Source organism: Leptonychotes weddellii, chromosome 9 (assembly GCF_054177405.1).
Source record: "Leptonychotes weddellii isolate Sample4059 chromosome 9, ASM5417740v2, whole genome shotgun sequence".
Taxonomy (NCBI): Eukaryota; Metazoa; Chordata; class Mammalia; order Carnivora; family Phocidae; genus Leptonychotes; species Leptonychotes weddellii.
Window position 1 is genome coordinate 98,517,570 of NC_138377.1, and position 20,922 is coordinate 98,538,491.

The window sequence follows — 20,922 nt, forward strand, 5'->3', positions numbered from 1 at the left end:
AAAATCAGTGTCAGATTGGGGCTCAGTTTGTCACAGAGGGCATGCAAATGGACCAGTGATTTTCAACCTTGGCTGACCGACCATTAGAATCTTCTGTCCACCTTTGAGAAATCTCAACACCCCGGTCATATCCCAGACCAACATCTGAATCTCTAGGGGTTGCAGTCCAGCTGAGGTTGGGAACCACGGGTTTGGAAGTATCTCTCTGGAACCTTAGAGTTCTATGGGAAAAAAACTTGGAAGTTGAATATTGTCTAGCTGAATTTTCCAGGCTCAGAGAGCACATGTCAGAATCACTTGCAGTGGGCTGGGGAGGCTTGTTCAAAGTGGAGCTGCCCCGGCCCCACCATCTCCCCTGCGTAATGGGGATTCTGTTTTGTAGGTTTGGGGTGTGCCCTAGGTAGCTTCATACTAGGTGATTCTGACATACTCCAGAATTGGAGAACCACTGATCTAGAAGGTTAGAAAAGGCACGTGTGTAAATGCCTTCCCTAAAAGACAGTGTGATGAAATAGTAATAGTAATGATGCTGGCTATCATTTTGGATCATGGCTTATGTGCAGGCGCTACATCAAATGCATTGTAACACTTATAGTTCATACAACCCGATGAGGCAGGTGCATATATTCACATTTTACAGATGAGGAAACCGAGGCTGGGAGGAATGGAGTGACTTGCTCAAAATCGCAAAAAGTGACGCTGCTCACTTTCAGCAGGTGTGGTCAGAGAAGCTGCTGCCCATGTCTTGAAAAGTGGACGGGATTTGGGAGTCAAGGCTAAAATGAACTACATCTCTTCCTTGCAGGGTTAAGCTCTCGTAGCCAGGGAAATCTTTGCAGCACGGAGGTTCAAAAAGTTTGGCAACCACAGTCCCTGTCCTTGGGGGTCTGACACTGTGGTGGTGGATGAATGGCAAACCCACAAAATGCTGCAGGTGCTGGAAAGCTGTAGAGATAGGGCCGGGGTTCGGAACATGGGGAATCCTTGAGGGTTGGAGCAGTCAGGGCGGACCGCACAGAGTAGGTAGGATTTGAACCCAACCTTGAAAAATATGTAAAATGCACTTAGCTGGAATATATTTAGGAACTTCTTCAGTCTACTTTCTTCCATATCAGAGCTTTGTGTCATTAAAACATACACATACATACTGCAAATCACACTCTAAAAAGCCTTAGAAATCAGGTCAGTATTGGGGCACCTGGGTGGCTCAGTCGGTTAAGTGCCTGACTCTTGTTTCGGCTCAGGTCATGATCTCAGGGTCATGAGATCGTCTGCTTGAGATTCTTTCCCCTTCCATCTCCCTCCCTCTCTGCTCCTCCCCCTACTCATGTTCTCTCTCTCTCTCTCAAACAAAATTTTTTAAAAAGATTTTATTTATTTATTAGAGAGAGTGGACAAGTGAGAGAGAGAAAGCAGGAGTGGGGGGTGAGGGCAGAGGGAGAGGGTGAAGCAGGCTCCCCACTGAACAGGGAGCCCAAACTCGGAGCTCAATCCCAGGACCCCAGGATCATGATCTGAGCCAAAGCCAGATGCTTAACTGACTGAGCCACCCAGGTGCCCCAATAAATAAAATCTTAAAAAGAAAAAAAGAAATCATGTCCATATTTATTAGCGGTTCCCCAAGGATCTGAGCTTACTAGTTAATTTTTCTGAGCCTCAGGGGCTTCATCTTTCAAATGCAAGTAATAACAATGCCCAGCACATGGGATTGTTGAGTGATTAAATGAAATGATGTGATCATATTTCCTGGCCTGTAGTAGGTGCTCAGGAAATTGTAGCTATACCTCCCTGTAGGGCTTTAAAGGCTGGGTGTTCGTGTGTTAGAGTTCCAGTTAGAAGTCTGGTTCCCTAGGAAGGATCAGGTGGAGAGCTGGGGCCACAGAGGAAGACAGGGAGCCAGGAACTGAGGGCTAGTCCAGGAGGGTAGGACTCTGGGCAGCCCAGCCTGGGTGCAGCCAGGATCCCAGGGCCAGGGCACTCCGCCCTGTGCCCTCTCTTGGCATGACCTGCTTGGAATAACCTGCCACGAAGGGTGGCCTCCCCCCTGGGATTTAGTCAGAGCACTGGCACCTGTGGAGGCCCTGGACTGGGCGAGTTTAGCCTGCGGGTCTTGGGCAACAGGTTCCATGGTGGTACTCCCCAAGGCCTCCCTCTCTCCATGCCCAAGGCCACGTCCTGGTGATGGCTGAAGGGGGGCGGCGTGGGGAGAGGAGGATACTCGGTGAGCCTGGCCGTCCATGCCACAGTGCAGCCGCTCACCCTCCTCAGGAGGAGCCTTCCCCCCCAACCAGTTTCTGGAAATGGGTGCCTGCAGGCTGGAGGGAGCTGGAAGGAGCCCCTGTGACTTCCATAGCACATAAACCAAATGGATTTCTTCTCATTTCCAACATGTCTGGTGATGCTGAAATCCAGAGAGCGTCCTCCTGCCTAGAGTCCAAGTACACAACCCAACAGAAACCTGTTGTAAATGTCTATTGGCTCGTTTAAGTCAGCTTCCACAAAGACAGGATATGAGAATAGACCCCACTCCTGTTTGAGGATGATGCCGGGTAACTCTCTCCCTGCTCTGGCTGCCGGAGAGCCTGCTAACGGGCGTTCCTACCCTGTGGGCTTCCTTAGACTCGCCTACACTAGTCAGTTTTCCTCATCACTGCACATGGGAACTAGCTGGAATCTGGGGAATTCCGGGATGCTTGATGGCTTTAATGCCAAGATTTTTTTCAGGATAGGGAGCACTCCTCCCCTCCACCAGTGGCCATGGCCAGGTTGAGACCTTTCATCCACTGGAGACAGTTGCAGGAGCCAGGGACCATGGAAGCCACTGTTTCCATTGGGTGTGTGACACTCGGCGCGTTGTCGCCCTCAGATGTCAGAAGGGTCATGGAGGGCGGGCTTCCCAGAACTTCCTGGAGAGGTGGGGCTAGTTTCCCGTCGGGAGGTAGTCCGGCTGGAGGGGGGAGCCCTCACCCAGATGGCGCAGACCCACATCTCAGGAGCAGTTTGTGGCCGGGACTCAATGATTGCTTTTAGTTTTGTTTCCAGTATTGGTCTTCGGTCTCAACAGGCATTTGTTTTCAGTCTCTTAACCGGACCTTCAGGTGACAGGTGAGAGCAGGAGCCAGCACATCCAGAGAGGCCTGCCTGACAGTGAAGAGTTTAGCCCTGGAGCCAGAGGGCTGGTTTCTCTGCCCAGCCCCGCTGCTTCCCGGCGGTGTGTCCTGCCGCTTGGCTGCGCTTCCCCCCGGGGGGAGGGTCACACGCCTGCTTCGTGGGTAATTCATACAAAGTACTTAAGCACAGGGCTGGGCTGCTCATAGGCTCTCAGGAGAGGCGGCAGAACCCCTTCCCCCTGCCAGGCATATTATCAGGCATTGCATGAACAGCATTTTATCACATCCTCATCACAGTCCTGTGTGGTAGACTGGTACTGCTCCCACTAAGGGATGACAGACTCGAGGGTTGGAGAGAAAATGTCTAGATCAAGGTCACATAGAAGGAAAGCAAGAGAGTCAGGGTTTAAACCCATCTGGGCTATGTTATGCTCCTCTCAGACTTGTACTTCTAGAAAGGCTTTTTCAAAATTAAAGGTAACACTCATTGGTTAAGCTAAACTTTATTAACTAATACCTCTCTGAGATGAGGGAAAATGGGATCTTTCTCCAATATTTGGTCTAAAATTTTTAGTATACTTACAACTTATATATAAAAGCTATAAGTATACTAAAAATATATAGCATGCATATGTATGTGCAATTACATATATATATAGTAACATTGAAACTGTCTCCACCATGAGCTTTAAAGTCTACACCGGAAGCCCGAGGGACACACCAACTAGGGATAGTCAGCTGCTGGCCAGGCAAAACCTTAACATGAAGGTCCTTGCTTTTAAAGGCTACCTCTGGATCGCAGCCCTTCATTAGTAGAGATGACCTAGCAATTACCTTTTTTTTTCTTTTTAAAGATTTTATTTATTTGAGAGGGAGAGAGAGAGAAAGAGAGAGAGCACAAGCAGGAGCAGAGGGAGAGGGAGAAGCAGACTCCCCGCTGAGCAGGGAGCCTGATGTGGGGCTCGATCCCAGGACCCTGAGATCATGACCTGAGCTGAAGGCAGATGCTTAACTGACTGAGCCACCCAGGCATCCCCTACCTTTTTGTGTTTTGTTTTCATTTTAATTTGGTCAGCATTCTTTGTATATTTGCTGTGAACCAGGCACTGTGCTAACACAGAAGGGATAGACACGTGAAGGAGGTGTGGTTTCTGAGGACCTCTGTGTTTACTAAGGAAGTAGCCCAGGGATGACCACCATGATGCAGTATGATGCATGTTCCACCTGTGGGGGAGCAGAGGGCTGTGGGGGCACAGAGGTGCAGCTCATTCTTGGGGAATTAAGGTAATTTCGTGGTGAAGGGTGATTTCCTTAATGGGTGGGCTTGCATTTCTCAGGTGGGAAGGAGCTGGGAAGTACTTATTTTATGGATGGGGTATGGCAGTGGTCTGGTGACACCAGGGGAATGAGAACATCTCCTTATTCCCAAGAGGCTCGTGCTGGTGGGGTGGAGGAAGAAGTCAAGCAAACAGACATTTACAAGCCCAGGAAGGAAAGGGACAGAGAGAGGACTGGAGGAGCCAGGGAAGGTTTCACAGAGGAAGTGATGACTGAGCTGAGCTATAAAGAAGGATTTTAGCAGAGCCCGAGAGGGAGGAGGGCGTTCCCCCAAAAAGCGAACTGTAGGGATGGAGACCTGAAGGCATGTGTGAGCCTGTCACCTTCTGGAAGTCGTAAACAGTCTGATGGGGCTAGAGCCCAGGCCGTATATAAGGAAATGTCAGGGCGAGTCTGGGGAAGTCCAAAGGCTCCCTTCCAGGGAGGGCCTATCAAGCAGGATTAAGTGGATTGCATTAGAATGTCTTTGAAAAGATAGTTCCTGTTAATACAGATGACCATCTCTTTTCCGTTTTAAAGCCTGATGAGGTCTCCATTGTATAGTCAGCCTAAATCTCTCCTTCATGCCCTTGTGATTTCCAGAATGGCCATGCCACCCCCCTACCCCATCTTCATACGTCACAAGAGGCCAGGGTTTACTGGCTTGAACAGCACAAACTTACTCTCATACAGTCTGGAAGCCAGAGGGCTAAAATCAAGGTGTCAGCAGGGCTTTGTTCCTTCTTCGGGCTTCAGGGGAGGATTCGTTTCCTTCCTTTTCCCTTTTCTAGAGTCTGTCTGCCTTCCTGGGCTCGTGAGCCTTTCCTTCCATCGTTCCGCCTCTCATCAAATTCAGCTGCCTCTCCTTTTTGTAAGGACCCTTGTGATTACATCACACCCACTCCAGTAATCCAGGATTATCTCCTCATCCTGAGATCCTTAATCACATCTGCAAAGTCCCTTTGCCACATAAGATAACATTCACAGGTTCCGGGGGTTCAGACGTGGGTGTCTTGGGGTGGTGGGAACATGATCCAACCTACCATAAAGTACTTGCCTTTTGGAGGTCTTAATAATACCCTAGTCATAGGACAGTTTCTGGGTTAGCAGGACCACCGGCTGTTGCCCCACATCATGTCTGATAATTTCCATGGGAAATTTAGCAGTACTGTTTCCCAGAAAAAAAGAAGAAAATCCATGCTTTCCCCACCCCTCCCTTAAGTGTCCTTCTTTGGACATGCGGTATTAATCAAGGACAGTGACATTAATAAAATCAAAGGTAATGGACGCCTGAGGCAGCTGGTGTGGAATAAAGGGCTCTGTCGTCCAAATCCAGGGTCCAAGGTCCAGTTCCCGATTCTCATGAATGCTTTCATCTTTGGGCAGGTCACCTCTCTGGGCCTTACTTTGCATGTCTGTGAAATAAAGGGATTCTATTCCATCTGTTAGGGTCTCCCGCTCGGTATTGGCACGTTCCTGAGGCCCAATTGCTGTTTTAAATGTTACCACCACCGCTCTGCCATGCAGAGTCATGGAAAGAGAAGAAGGTGGCTGGAAGACACAGCTCTCAGCCACGTTTCCAGACATGCTCGGAAATGTGATGGTTTTTCTTCTCTCTAGATGCATCAACACCACTACCCTTCAAATCCCTCTGCTGAGACTTCTGTCTCGTAACGTGACTTTTTCTTAAGAGTACCATCAACATGTCTGACCTTCTTTTGGTCTCCCCCTGAGGCTCTCGGCCCTTTTCTATTGAAAGCATTCACATTGCTTACCTCGGAGGAAGGAAGCCCCGGGCTGGGAGTCATTAGACCCCACTTCCTGTCTCCGCTCCATCATCTGCTAACTGGATGACCTTCGGGAGTCACTTCATCTAATCTATAAAATGTGGATAGTTATATGTCCTCTGTCTACCACACAGGCCCGCTGAGAGGGTCGAATGAGGTAACAGCTGTACAAGTACTTTGAAAAACGTCAGACATGTTTTAAAACAACGTGGCTTGATTATTTTATTCTCACTGACCAGATCATCTTTGGGTTTTAGAGCCTCATGTCTCCTGTTGTAATTTCTTGTATGTGTGTGCATTTGCACGGGTACGTGTTTGTATGAACGTGTATACGTGTGTATGTGCGCGTGCGCAGGTGTGTGTTTTTACTGGGAAGGTCCATTCATTTGGAAATAGGACAGACAGGATCAGGCCTAGATCACAGGCTTTCCCCTACCCTTTCCCGCCTCCCTGGGGAAATGTCCCTGGCGTGGGTGGGAATCATTTGTTTTTTTCAACTCCTTCTTTCCCACCCACTTTCTTGGAGGCTATTTGCATTTCATCATTAATAATGCTGGAGCAACATGTTCTTTCTGTCCTGAGGGCCCCTGGAGTCGAGTGGACCCCTTCATGATACTGGCTAGGAAAACTTGCTGTTAATTAAACTTCACAAAGCCACATGCCATTTTCCTGACCCTCAGTCGTTACCTAGGGAGTCACGTTACATACGGGGTGGGGGGTGGGGTGGGGAGCAGAAACCACATGGCAAGGAGAAGGGAAATCTTTGGCCTTGTCTGTGTTTCTCCTTGGAAAACCTCCCCGGTGATCCTGGGCAGTTAGCAGAGCAAGCAGGTACATCTGTCTGAAATGCACACTCTGCATTTTTGGTGCTCTTTATATCTTCCTGCAGGGAAAGTTTTGTTTCTTTACCGTCCGAAGCAGGATTTCCACTTAGTCCCTGAATTGTTTGACAAGAGGTTACCCGTTGATGCTAACCAGATAAACGGTGTTTTAATACGCTTTGGTTTCTAAATCAGAAACCTTGGCCCTTTCCAGTGAGAGAGCTTTGTAGCAGAGCTGGACCCACTGGTATGTACATTTCTGCCTGTAGGTTAGGAAAGATTGGAGCCAGATTTTAAGCTTGAGTTACTCTGATCTCAGACAAGGCTCCAAAGAGCCCTAGTTCATTTCTTGTGGCATTTCATTAAGTGTCAGAAGTATTTCATTAGTTATCAGAACAAAGATCACATTTGCCATAAGAATGCTGCGTTGAACTTCCTCCAAGTCATTCATAACTCCAGGTTCCAGAAGAAAGATATGATGGGCTATGGAAAAAAATCTAACTACAGTATGTATGTCCCAGAAAGGGGATCTCAGCTCTGCATCTGGGACCCCTAGGGCTTCTCTTTGGACGCACGCCTGGTGGCAGACCGAGATGCCTTTGCGTGAGGACGGGGATGGGGGACACAGCCTGGATGCCTGCGTTGCTGTGGTCTCCTTCACAGATCCTCCCTGTACGTCGCTGATTCGGCCGTCGGGATGATGACTGTTTTACGGCACCTACTAGGTGCCACGCCATTTACATGCATTACGTGGGCCTCAACCAGCCCCATTTCACAGTTGAGGACTCTGAGCCGAGGTAGAAAAATCCCCGGCGTCGTGCTCCTGGAAGGGGCAGAGCGGGGTCTGAAGGCAGCGTTGCCCGACCCCCGTGTCCCCAGTCTTCCCACTGTCACTCCAAGCCCAGACTGTGGCGCCAGGTGATGTAGCTGTAGGTGAGAGGGTCTGGGCCACAAGTGCTGTGGCCTCTCTGTTGGTTCTTGTGGCAAAGTGCTAACTGCTCCTTACGGGCTCCTTGAGTCCTCCCTTGCTCATCCGTCCATTGGCTCTTTCCTGGACGCACGGTACTTCTGGCTCTCCTCTGTTAACCGGAACAGGAAGAGTCACAACCGATGTTTACTGAGGGTGGACTATCTGTCATGGGCTGAATAAAGGTACCAGGTCCTCATTCCCGGAGCCTGTAAATGCCAGCTTGTTTGGAAAAAGGCACTTTGCGGATGTGATTACATTAGGGATCTGGAGATGGGGAGATCTTGCTGGAAGGTACAGGTGGGCCCTAAGTGCAACCATGAGTGTCCTTATAAGACAGAGGCAGAGGGAGATATGATACCCAGACACACAGAGGAGAAGGTGTTGGGAAGACAGAGACTTGAGGGTACTGTCCTTGAAGGTCGCCGTGTTGGGGCCACTGGCTGAGGAACGCTGTGGCCGCAGAAGCCGGAAGTGGCAAGGAAGCAGGTTCTCCCATAGAACCTCCTCAGGGAACACAGCCCTGCCGACTTCCCATTGATACCGATTTCAAACTTCTGGCCTCCAGAACTAAGAGAGGATAAATTTCGGTTGTTTTAAGCCACCAAGTTTGTGGTGGTTTGTTATGGCAGCCCTGGGAAACAAATACATGGTGTATAAGGCTCGGAGCTAAACCTCAAAGAGCCCTTATGATTAAAGTGTCTGTATTGTTCCTTTTTTGTATGAGTCGAACTCTGTACCTGGAGAGTTGAAGCATGAGCCTTGGGGCCCAGAGCTCGTAGGTTACAGAGTAGGGATTCTAAGGAGAGTCTGCCTCCAAGTCTTTTCTTCACCACTGTGTTTTTCTCCCTTCCTGCCCCAACTCTTTTCTCGTGCCAGTGCTCCCTAGGTCAGGCCTGGGTCAAGATGAGAACTTGCCCTGGGCACCTGGGTGGCTCAGTCGGTTAAGTGTCTGCCTTCAGCTCAGGTCATGATCCTGGAGTACCGGGATCGAGCCCCACGTTGGGCTCCCTGCTACGTGGGGAGTCTGCTTCTCTCTCTGACCCTCCCCCCTCTTGTGCTCTCTCTCTCTCTCTCAAATAAATAAATAAAATCTTAAAAAAAAAAGATTAGGGCTTGCCCCTAGAGCCTTCCCTTTCCTCTTTATGGTTCAACTTCCAGGTGCGTGATATTGTCTGTGTTCCCTCCCAAACCTCTTTCCTACAGAAACATTGGTCCCCCGTGGGCCACGTGCACCCAGGAGCAGTGAGCTGAGATTTCCCTCTCCCTCTGAGATTGGAACGCAGGTCACCGTGGGCTAGTGCTGAAAATGTTTTCTTTCTGGATTTGGAGGGAAACAGTAATTTCTTCCCCCTGTTTTCCAGTAAATTCTCATTCCAAACAGTCCATCCCTGTAATCCTTTGTGAATGGCATTTGGTATTTATAAGCTGTGCTGTATTACAGCTGTTTGAGCTCCTGAAGAGCTTACCATTCATTCATTCGGTAACATTTGTTAATATTACAATAATATCCGTTCGTTCACGCAGACTTACAGCTCGGACAGGTTGTTTAATGTCTTGTGGACTCAGTTTCCTTGTGTATAAAATAGGAGTAATGATCCACTCTGCTGTTTGCAGGGGTGGTTGAGTGGGGTAACATGCATAAACCATTCGGCGGGTGTTCCGTAAATCATTGCTATCTGAATACTGAATTTATTTAAATACACGATGCTCAGTATTTTGGGGGATGGAGTAAAACTCTAGAACAAATCCCTCTTTCTTCTAGTTAACTGAGGGTGACAGACTTGCACCTAAATAACTTCCCCCTAATGCAAGGAAGAAAGTTATGCATCATTCTTCACACGTGGTTATTATGCTGGAAGTATTTCATATTTATGATAAAGAAAGAAAATGAAGTGATATATGGTATGTGGATACATAGAAAGTGGTTTAAATATTCAGAGCAGGAGAGGCATCCAGAATATGAGAGAAATACAATTGCTTTCTTCATGGGCCTTTCACATAAAAGATGTTCAAGAAATGTAAGTTGCATTAGAATCACAATTGCTGTTATATTAATGAATTCAGCAGGACTTGGAGAAAATCTTTCTTCAACCTGTTTCAACCTGCTGGGGGTCAGCCTCTGGGGCGGGGGGCACTGTCTGTGGGTCTCCAGGGGAGAGGGGGTAGGAGCTCACATTTGCTTAGCACCTGCCCGGGCCAGGCACTGTGCCCCGCAGGTAATCTCACTGGGTTTCCCCTAAGCCCCTGTAGTCCTGGAGGGCAGCTCAGGTTCAGATTACATCCCACACCAGCCACGGGTTTGACTCCCAAGAGGACTCCTCTCAGTTACGCTGGAGAAATGAATGCATTTACTGTTCTCTCACGCAAAATCAGCTCTGTACCACTCAGCCCACATTCGGCTCTCTGCCTCCACGGTGACCCTCACGAGTCAAGGTTGGAGGTCTGTGTCTCTCACCTTCGGGAAGTGCAGCCAGTGTGATAACCACCATTTACAGAGGGCCACTGAGGGCCATGCCCTGTGCTAGTCACTTTACCTTCATTATCTCACTGACTCTGCATGCCAGCCATGGGAGGTGCGCACCCTTAGCCCCATCTTAGCGCTGGGGATGAGATGCGGAGTGACTTACCCATGGTTACACGGGTAATAAGTAGCTGACCTGGCTTGTTTGATGGAATACCTGGGCTTTTGTCCCAGTTGATCTGTTACCCTCCTTGCTTTTCAGGGATGCCCTGCCCAGCGGGGTGGAGCCGTCGTCTTGACTCTGAGTTCTCTAGTGTTAACTTAGCCTCAGCTGGAAATGCTCTCTGTTGGACCAGCACTAGTTCATTTTTTTGCTTTTGTTCATGAATCCAAAAATATTCCCCTTCCTCTAGCCAGATTGGGGGGGACACTGGATTTCAACCTCCAGATGTCCTTGTGCAGTGAACAACCTCCTCAGCTGTAAGTAGGGTCCCTCTAGCCGCTGGACACTATTGCTTTCTGTTGGCCTGAAGTTGTTTGGCTTGAACCCTCACTCAGTTGTCTTTATTCCACCCTGTCTGAGCCCACACCGAATAAAAGTACCTGAGGATTGGTCCTGGAAAACCGGGATCACTCAGATGCATAGGGGCACCAGTGAACACAATGATGACTTATTCTTAGGGACCCTCGGCTGATTTTCAAACACTCTAAACAAGAAGAAGCGGCCTGATGATAATATCCAAAGTCAGAAGCTAAGTCCTCTCCCAGGATTGCTCCAGAGGGCTGGGTCTGTTCTGGGCTTCTCAGTTTTATTTTTAAGGGTGTGTGTGCAGCCACCCTATGGATCTCACCTCCTGGGAGGCCAGTGGGTGGGTCACTGAGGATAGGGTCTTCTTGAGGCTTGGCTTCCTGGTGCAAAAAGAGCCTTTCAAACTCAGAATTCCTCTACAACCACCCTTCCACTTCCTTTGCTAGCTTGCTTGCTTCTTGGCTCGTGGTAGTGTTCCTGAATCCCTTTGTGAAAAGACTTCTTTCCTTTCTCTCGTTAGCACAGATTAATCACTTCCCTCTGTGTCCCGTCTCCCTCTTCTTCCCTGTCTTCCCTCCCCCATTTAGAAGCCTTCCAGATCCTCCTTCTCTGAAGGCTCAGAGCAAACCTGTCCACTGACTCTCACGCTGGTCTTTAGATGCCGGTCTTAAATACTTTCTGAGGCCCAGCAGCAGATCTGGTCAAGCTGGTTAATGTCTGTGACTGTGTGTGCTGCACAGTAGGCAACCAGGAAAGCTTTTGTTTTCATCATCTTAATTTTTATTTCCCTAAGTGGTCAGAGTTTTGCCTCTTACCTTCCGTAGACACCAGATAATTTATTGCCCGGAACAGCTCTGGCAGGAGCTACAGTCTTCTGAACTTCTAAGAAGACATATGCACTCAACCTAAACCACTTGCTCGCAGCCTCTTGGAATTTCTCACATGCTCTCCTTTCTCCCTTTGGCAGGTTGCATTGTTCACAATGGAACAGGGTGAGTTTCAGGACCCCAGGGCTCTCTTCCCAGTTTTAGGCTGCCGACTCCTTTTGGTCCAGCTTGCCCTGGATCACATGGCTTCTTGGTGAACACACGGTTCTGCTCCCTAGCTGCTGTGCCCTTGCGTTCTTCCTCCCCCGGAATTCGGGCTCTTGGGGCTTTCTAGGTGGTGGCCAGTGGTAACTGACTTTCAGTTTCACCGGCTCCCATTGCTTCCCACCAGATGTGTAGGGCTGCCTTGCTTTCTTGTTTCCTGGAACTCAGAGCCTTTCATCTCTACTAATTGATCCAGAAAGGTAGGCTTTATTGACGCATTGGTTAGAATGTTGAGCAATTAAGCTGTGGTCTCCCACATATGTTATCCCAGCAAATGCTGCTGCTGGTCTCAGGGATTATGCACACAGGGTAAGAAACTGGGTAAGCCTTGCCCTGGAGAACCAGAAGACTCGTGAGGGAGGCAAGCCTCTTGCCTCATGATGTTACCAAGCTGCAGTGTTTATGCTACGGCAGGGGAGTGTGCAAACTGCGCCCCCGAGAGCACTAACAGTGTGGGGCGGCTCAGGGGAAGCACATGAGGTGCTGATATTTATGTTGAGCTTGGAAGGCTACTCCAGTGCAGAAGTAGGTAGCATAGAATTGCAGGCGGGGCCTTGGAGGCCCAAGAGCTCAGTGTGTTTGGGAAATGCTGAGTGATCCCTTATGCCTGGAAAGTGTAGGGTTGGGAGGAGGCAGGGGGAGGGTGCTGAAGACTGGAGTTAAATCTGGTAAGACAGACTGAGACCAGATGATGAAGAATGCAACAGGGCACCAAGCTGGATGTGCCTTCAAACCACCTAGGTTTGAATTTTATTTTCTAGCCAGAGATGAGCCATGAGGGTTTTATGAAATTGAGGGTAATGACCAGGGCCGTGTTAAGAAAGACAGATCCAGTGGAGAGAGAAGTCAAAAGTGCATGAGCTTGCTCATCCTGACTTGGGTACCTGATGGGTGGAGATGGTGTTAGGCAGTCTGGGAATATGCACTAGGGATGTTTGTCATCACCAAAAGTACTGGATTGGGCATTATCGTCATTGCTGTTTCTTACACAGACTGTGTTGCCCAAGACTCCAAAGAAGCTTCCACCTGGGCATGAGGCTGGCGATGGCCTTCACTGATCTAAAAACTTTCTGGGAGTATATAACTTTTCAGATGTTGACAGTGACATTTCAGAGGAACATGTGGTCCCCTGATGATTTCTGCCCCCTCAGTCTTTGGGGCTCACAGCCTGTTTATAAGCGGGTATTTTATATCCAATCAAAACGTCTGTATAATTATTAAGGTTCCTGACTTGGTTTCTCTTTGTGATGTTGTTTGTACAGCAGATGCAGCCTCAGAGAAGCTGAGGGGAGGTTTCTGTATTTGCTCCTATGATCCTCCCACACCCATACACAGTTACATTCTAAAAAAATTCAGTGGAAAAAACAGGTTAGGGTTTTCCTTTTTTTATTGCTTCCGTGTATTGAAAACCTGTGCAAAAGGCAGAACAATTTTTTTTTAAGTTTTTATTTTAATCCTAGTGTAGATAACATACAGTGTTATATTAGCTTCAGGTGTACAATATAGTGATTCAGCACTTCCATACAACACCCGGTGCTCATCGCGACAAGTGCCCTCCTTAATCCCCAACACCTATGTCACCCATCCCCCCACCCACCTCCCCTCTGGTAACCATCATTGTGTTCTCTAGAGTTCAGAGTCTGATCCTTGATTTGTGTCTGTCTCTCTTTTATTTTTTCCCTTTGCTTATTTGTTTTGTTTCTTTTATTCCACATATGAGTGAAATCATACAGTATTTGTCTTTCTCTGAACTATCTCACTTAGCATAATGCTCTCTAGCTCCATCCGTATTGTTGCAAATGACAAGATTTCATTCTTTTTTTTTTTTTAAGATTTTATTTACTTATTTGAGAGAGAAAGCGCACACGAGTGGGGGTTAGGGCAGAGGGAGAGGGACAAGCAGACTCTCTGCTCAGTGGGGAGCCTGACATGGGGATCCCAGGACCCCGAGATCATGACCTGAGTTGAAGTCAGATGCTTAATTGACTGAGCCACCCAGGTGCCCCTGGATCACATTTTTTTATGGCTGAGTAATATTCCATTGTATATATATACCACATTTTCTTTATCCATTTGTCAATTGATGGGACACTTGGGTTGCTTCTGTATCTTGGCTATTGCACATAATGTTGCAATGATCATAGGGGTGCATATATCCCTTTGAAATAGTGTTTTTTTATCCTTTGCATAAATACACAGTAGTGCAGTTGCTGAATCCTAGGGTAGCTCTATTTTTAACTTTTTGAGGAACCTCCACACTGTTTTCCAGAGTGGCTGCACCAACTTGCATTCCCACCAACAGTGTAGGAGGATTCCTCTTTCTCCACATCCTCGCCAACATCTGTTGTTGACCGTGTTGTAAATTTTAGCCATTCTGACCAGTGTGAAGTGCTATCTCGTTGTAGTTTTGATTTGTATTTCTGTGATGATGAGTGATGTGGAGCATCTTTTCATGTGTCTGTTGGCCACCTGTATGTCTTCTTTGGAGAAATGTCTGTTCATGTTTTCTGCCCATTTTTAAATTGGATTATTTGTTTTTTGGGTGTTGAGTTTTGTAAGTTCTTTATACATCTTAGATACTACAGAAAAGACATTTTTTATGGTACTACAAAGGATAAGAAATGACAAATGAGTCTGTCTCAACTCCTCCCTCTTGGGCGATTCCCCAGGTTTCATCTGTACCCTTCAGAAATACATCCTGCCTATATGCACTTTTATACCATGTACATTTTTTCTCTGTTCTGTTTCTTTCTTCTTTATTCACGCAAAGAAGAGCGTGGACATCCTCAGTTCCGTGTCTTTGGTGTCTTGTTCTTTTTTACTTAACTGTGTTTTGAAGGCCACTCTGTCTCAGTATATATGCATCTGCCTTGTTCTTTTAAGCAGCCTCATGGTCCTCCAGTGTCTACACGTACCATCATTTAACTCGCTCCTTATTCCCCCATTTAAGGACACGTGGGTTGTGTTTCACATTTATAATTTATTTATATATAAGATTTATTTATTTATTTGACAGAGAGAGAGAGAGGAAAGACAGCACAAGCAGGAGGAATGGCAGAGGGAGAAGGAGAAAGCAGACTCCCCACTGAGCAGGGACCCCCCCCCCCAACATGGGTCTCGATCCCAGGACCCTGGGACCATGACCTGAGCTGAAGTCAGACGCTTAACCGACTGAGCCACCCAGGCGCCCCTCACGTTTATAATTTATAAGTCCCAATTCAGATATGCAAAATGCACTTGATTTTTCTATAACCAGACTTGGTTCATGAGCCTCCGTGTCTGCCGCTGCAGGACAACTGCCAGTTCTAGGAGACTCCGATGCTCTGAAACAGCATGTTCGACATGATCTGTTCAGGGTTTATGCTTAGTTCAGTCAGGACTCTCTCCCTTCTTTGTATTCTAGCCTTCTCCCTGGGGGATGGGGCTCCCACAGGAGGGGTTCCTGCACAGTCGCGGTGTCTGCTCTGCCTCAGTGTTTTCCACCCTTTGAAGTAACTGCTGCCGAAATCCCCACACTCCTTTGGGATGACCCCTTGGGGGAGGCCCCTCCGCCATGACACCTCCCTCCCGTGTCTTGCTCAGGTAGGTGGCATGTTGGACGAGGTCTTCCCCACAAAGCTGGCAGGTCCCTTCCATCTCAGGCTCCTAAATGGATCTGGAGTTTGTGTCATACCCCACCCCAGGCCGGAGCATTCTGGCCTAATCTCTGTTTACTGCCTCTCACTTCCTCCCTCATCTGCCTGCTAATCAAACTCTTCATTTCCTTTGGTTTGAGAAGATAATTACAAGGTCCTACCTAGCATCTTCTTCATATTCATAAACCATACCTCTGCTCTTTATGCCCCACACTTTGACTCTTGACAAAGCTTAGCTTTTCAGACTCTCTCCTTGTGGTGATCTTCGGGTTTTGTCTGGTGCTGTGATCATCAAGGTCATCCCAGAAGCACTGTGTGGAAAAGAAAGGATTACTAAGAGGGAGAAATGCACTAGGGCTAGTTCCAGAAAACATTGCCCTACCAGGTGGTTTCTGGTGTCCTGCCAGTTCACCACGGCTGTAGTGAGGACCCTTGAGCCCCGTCTCTGTGTACCTTTTTTTTAGATAAATTTATTTAGAAGATTTTATTATTCATTTATTTATTTGAGAGAGAGCGAGCCTATGTGAGAGAGAGCACAAGCAGGGGGAGCTGCAGGTAGAGGCAGAAGCAGGCTCCTAGCTGAGCAGGGAGCCCAACTTGGGACTAGATCCCAGGACACTGGGATCGTGACGTGAGCAGAAGGCAGATGCTTAACGGACTGAGCCACCCAGACGCCCCTATTTATTTATCTATTTATTTATTTATTTATTTATTTATTTATTTATTGAGAGAGAGTGCTCACACATGCATGCATGCACGAGTGGGAAGAGGGGCAGAGGGAGAGGGAGAGAGAGAATCCCAAACAGTCTCCATGGCCAGTGTGGAGCCTGACACTGGACTCTATCTCACGATCCACGGGATCATGACCTGAGCTGAAACCAGGAGCTGGATGCTCAGCTGACTGAGCCCCCCAGGTACCCCCCTCCGTATACTTTTATAAGCATGTAAGAATATAACTCCTACGTACGATTCCTACCGCCCAGCATCTTTTAAAATGTTTATAAAAACCTCGTAAAAGATGCATTTGGTCATACCAATGGATTTTGGAAAAAATATTTCACTTGATAGTAATTGCAAATGATGTCTCCCTCCCTCTCTCCCAGTTTAAGGTGCCAAGTGGAAATGCTTTGTTTCCTCAGTGAGGGGAGGAAAGGAAGAAGGATGTGCGTATCTGGGGGGCTTGTGTGGAGGCAGCACCCCCCATTTGTAACGAGGAATCTGTGATACTTAGTTTAGTATTTCCTCAGGCCTGTCTCAGGTCTGGAGATGGGCCAGCCAAATATGCCCGAAAACATTGGCTTGGTAAGAGTTTCGTTTTGATATATCCCAACAGTGGGAAGTACAAATATGGCATCAAGGATTCCTTAAAATCATGTGGAGATGATTCATTAGATGTAGTAGGAGTCCGTAGGAGCTCAGACTTTCTCAGCAGCATCTGGCACAGGGACTCCCCAGCATCCCTGATTCTGTCTGGCATCTCTAGTTGTCAGTAATCTCCCATCTACCCTATGGAAGAATTGATTTCTGCTTCCCTAGCCATTCAACTCATATACCTAGCTACAAAGGAATGCTGCTTCTCTAAATGCTGTGAGAGCCAGAGCCCCCAGGATCAAGCAGGGCAGGGAGACCTCCCCCTGGAGCTGGGAGAGCTGGTCTCACTGCCAGCCTCCTTCATGGAGGTCCCGCTTCCCCACGGTGCCCGGGCTCAGACTCCTGGGGCTCCTCGCAGTCCCGTCCCAGGGACTGCGGCTCTGCTGGACTCAGCAGCCCACGTGTGGTTCCTGTTAGCACAGTTGAGAGAGGCCGGGCCCCGCACAGAGACTTGTCTGAGCTCTAAGGCCAAACAAAAGGGAACTCAACATGGAGAGTCTAAGAAACGCAAACAGCCTAGCTTCTGGAGGGCAGGCTTCTCTCTCTGCCTATTCCACTCAGTGCTCAGCAAAGAGGTGGGAAGCCGTCCGATGGCCACAAGCAACCTTGCCCAGTGGCTCTCCAGCTCTGACAGACATGCATGGAGGCGCCCCTGACCCCTTAATTCTTCCCTCCTTTTGAGAATAAAGGCCGAGTCCCGGCCCCTGCTGGGTCCCTCTTTCCATTCCGAGAACCTGTTCCTTCTCCAGGGGTTGATACCAGGAATGGCCTCTCCCAGTGGATGAGACTTTTATTCTTACGTAGAGGGAGGTGGCCTTATCCTCAGCGCTACACCAGCTTAACCGTCTTTTCATAAAATACAATATTTTGTAAAGCAGAGATGAAACAAATGCGTTAATGGGAAGAGGGGGTTTTCCTTCCTTTGGCAATCGTGGTTTGAGCCATTCATTCATTCATTATTTCAGTTCTTCAACAGTTGCTCAACACTTCCTATGCCAGGTTCTCGGGATAGAAGACAAATAAGAGGTATCCCCGGCCCCGAAGGAGCCTGCAGCCTGGTAAACTAAGGCAGACTAAACAATCATGCTGTAACTAAACAGTTCCATGGGGTCCAAGAGGAGGATGAAAGAGAAGGACATGGATTTTATGCAGTGAAGCGTTGGGCTGGAGTTCGCACCAGGAAGAGCATTACTGGGGAAGTGATGCTTCTGCAGAGTCCCGAAGGGGGAAGAGGTCGTCAGTCCAGGACCTGGTGGGGGAGAAGGCAGCCTCCAGAGGAAATAGCACGAGCAGCGCGTGAGAAATTAGTGCACGGAGTGTGGTGTGGGTGGTCCGTGAGGTGCCAGGGGCCGTGACAAGACAGGCAGCCGGAGTCGTGTCGTGCAGGCTGGGTGGCAAAGTCGAGGAATGTGGACTGGACACAGAGCTGTGGGGAGAGTGGAAGGGCCAGCCGACTTCGGGTGATGGGGGGGGTACGTGGGGGTGAAACAGAGCAGTGGTTTTCACAGTGTGGTCCCCAGACCAGCAGCATCAGCATTGCCTGGGAACATGTTAGAGATGCAGATTCTCAGATCCCACCCCAGATCTCCTGAATCAGACTCTTGGCAGATGGGCTCAGTGGCCCGTTTTAACAAGACTTCCTGGTGATCCTGATGCTTCCTCAAGTTTGAGAGTTGCTGATGTGGAGACTATAGGAAGAACTAGAAGGAGAACAGTCTTGGAGCGGGGAAGATGATGAATTTGGGCTCGAATATGTGGAGTTTGAGATGTGTGTGGGGATGAGTGGGTGAGCGTGGTCCCAAGACCCACAGCATTGGCATCACCTGGGAGCTTGTTACAAATGCAGAATCTAAGGTCCAGCCAGACCTCCTGAATCAGAAGCTGTATCTTGACAAGATCCCCAGGTGAGAAGCAGACTCTCTGTAGTCTAGAGGTCGGTTGGGTCTGTGCGGTTAACACTCAGGAGAAGGGTCTGGGCAGGCAGGAGAAGTGTGGGTGTTGTCTGTTATGGGTGATGGTTGAAATGACCCATTTCCCAGGCACGTGCGTAGGGTTGAGAAAAGGAGACTAGATGTGGCGTCTGTGCTGGAATCCTCATGCTGGCCGGGACTAACATCACAAAGCTGCACAACATCACACATGATGAGGCCCTGGATGGCAGCCAGCCTATTGTAAGGAAAACATTTCATGTGCTTGTTACCCTTTCCAAAATGCTATTTGCAGCCACTATCTCAAGAAACAACAATTTCCCAGACACCCACAGTAGGTCACGAGAAGGACTGGGACCGGAACCTGGTGTCAGAGCCCTGCTGTTAGGGTCTTGTCATTGGGCCATCCTGTGGGGGAGGGGGGCTCTGCATTTACTTCTGTTTCGGGGTCTGAAATGTGGAACAAGCAGAGAAGACATTACACAGGATGCTCAATAGATGTTCATAGAATCTGCTCAATAAAGGTTTGTCGGGGGGCACCTGGGTGGCTCAGTTGGTTAAGCGACTGCCTTCGGCTCAGGTCATGATCCTGGAGTCCCGGGATCGAGTCCCACATCGGGCTCCCTGCTCGGCAGGGAGTCTGCTTCGTCCTCTGACCCTCCCCCCTCTCATGTGCTCTCTCTCTCAAATAAATAAATAAAATCTTTAAAAAAAAAAAAAAAAGGTTTGTCGGTGGTTGTTGAAACAAATGACAAAAACTGCTTTCAGATTCAAAAAGTGCATTCCTATTGGTAACCTCAGTTTGATCTTTAAAACATCATTATAAGTTGATAAGACAGGAATTATTCATGGTCTAATTCTTTAAAAAGTAACAGCTTTATTGAGATATAATTCATATGCCATAAAACTAATCATTTAAAGTGTAATTCAGTGGGGCGCCTGGGTGGCTCAATCAGTTAAGCGTCTGACTCTTGATTTCGGCTCAGGTCATGATCTCAGGGTCCTGGGATTGAGCTCTGTGTCAGGCTCCCAGCTCAGCAGGTAGTCTGTTTCTCCCTCTCCCTCTCCCTCTGCCCCTCCCCCTTCTCTAGTACTCTCTCTCTTTAAAACAGATAAATAAATCTTAAAAAAAATAAAAAAATGAAGTGCATAATTCAGTGGTTTTTATTATATTCACAGGCTGTGCAACCATCTCCACTGTCTAATTACAGAACATTTCTATCACCCCAAAAAGAAACCCCATACCCTTCAGCTGTCACTCTCTATTTTCTCCTCCCTAAATCCCCTGGCAACTGCTAATCTTACTTTTTAAATTATTATTATTTTTTAAATTTAAATTCTAGTTAGTTGACATACGGTTCAATATTGGTTTTAGGAGTAGAGTTCAGTAGCTCATCACTTACATGCAACACCAAGGGCTCATCACAACAAATGTCCTCCTTAATGCCCATCACCCATCTAGCCCATCCCCCACCCACCTCTCTCCATCAACCATCAGTTTGTTCTCTATCATTAAGAGTCTCTCATGAGGAGGGCACATTCTGCATGGAGCACTGGGTGTTATGCACAAACAATGAATCATGGAACACTTCATCTAAAACTAATGATGTCATGTATGGGGATTAACATAAGAATAAAAAAAAATTAAAAAGGAAAATCATAAGAGAAAATACATTTACAGTACTGTATTTATTAAAAAAAAGAAATCTGTGTATAAATGGACCCACACATTTTAAACCTGTGTTGTTCAAGGGTCAACTGGATTTAGCTCCATAATTCTTATAACTTCTTATAAGTCAATGTCTTCCAGTTTGGGTTCAGACACTATGCTTGTTATTCCCATAAAAATATTTATGTTCTATAAGAAGTGAAATATGAATCTGCCTGTAACATAGGGCTCCC

The 20,922-nt window shown here is 47.9% G+C and overlaps 1 non-coding gene across 1 annotated transcript in view; it reads left to right on the forward strand.

Annotated features, from left to right (window-relative positions):
- LOC102750267 (uncharacterized) overlaps window positions 1-20,922 on the forward strand; it is a 612,045-nt gene that overhangs the window by 397,258 nt on the left and 193,865 nt on the right. The gene's annotated exons all lie outside the window — the stretch shown is intronic.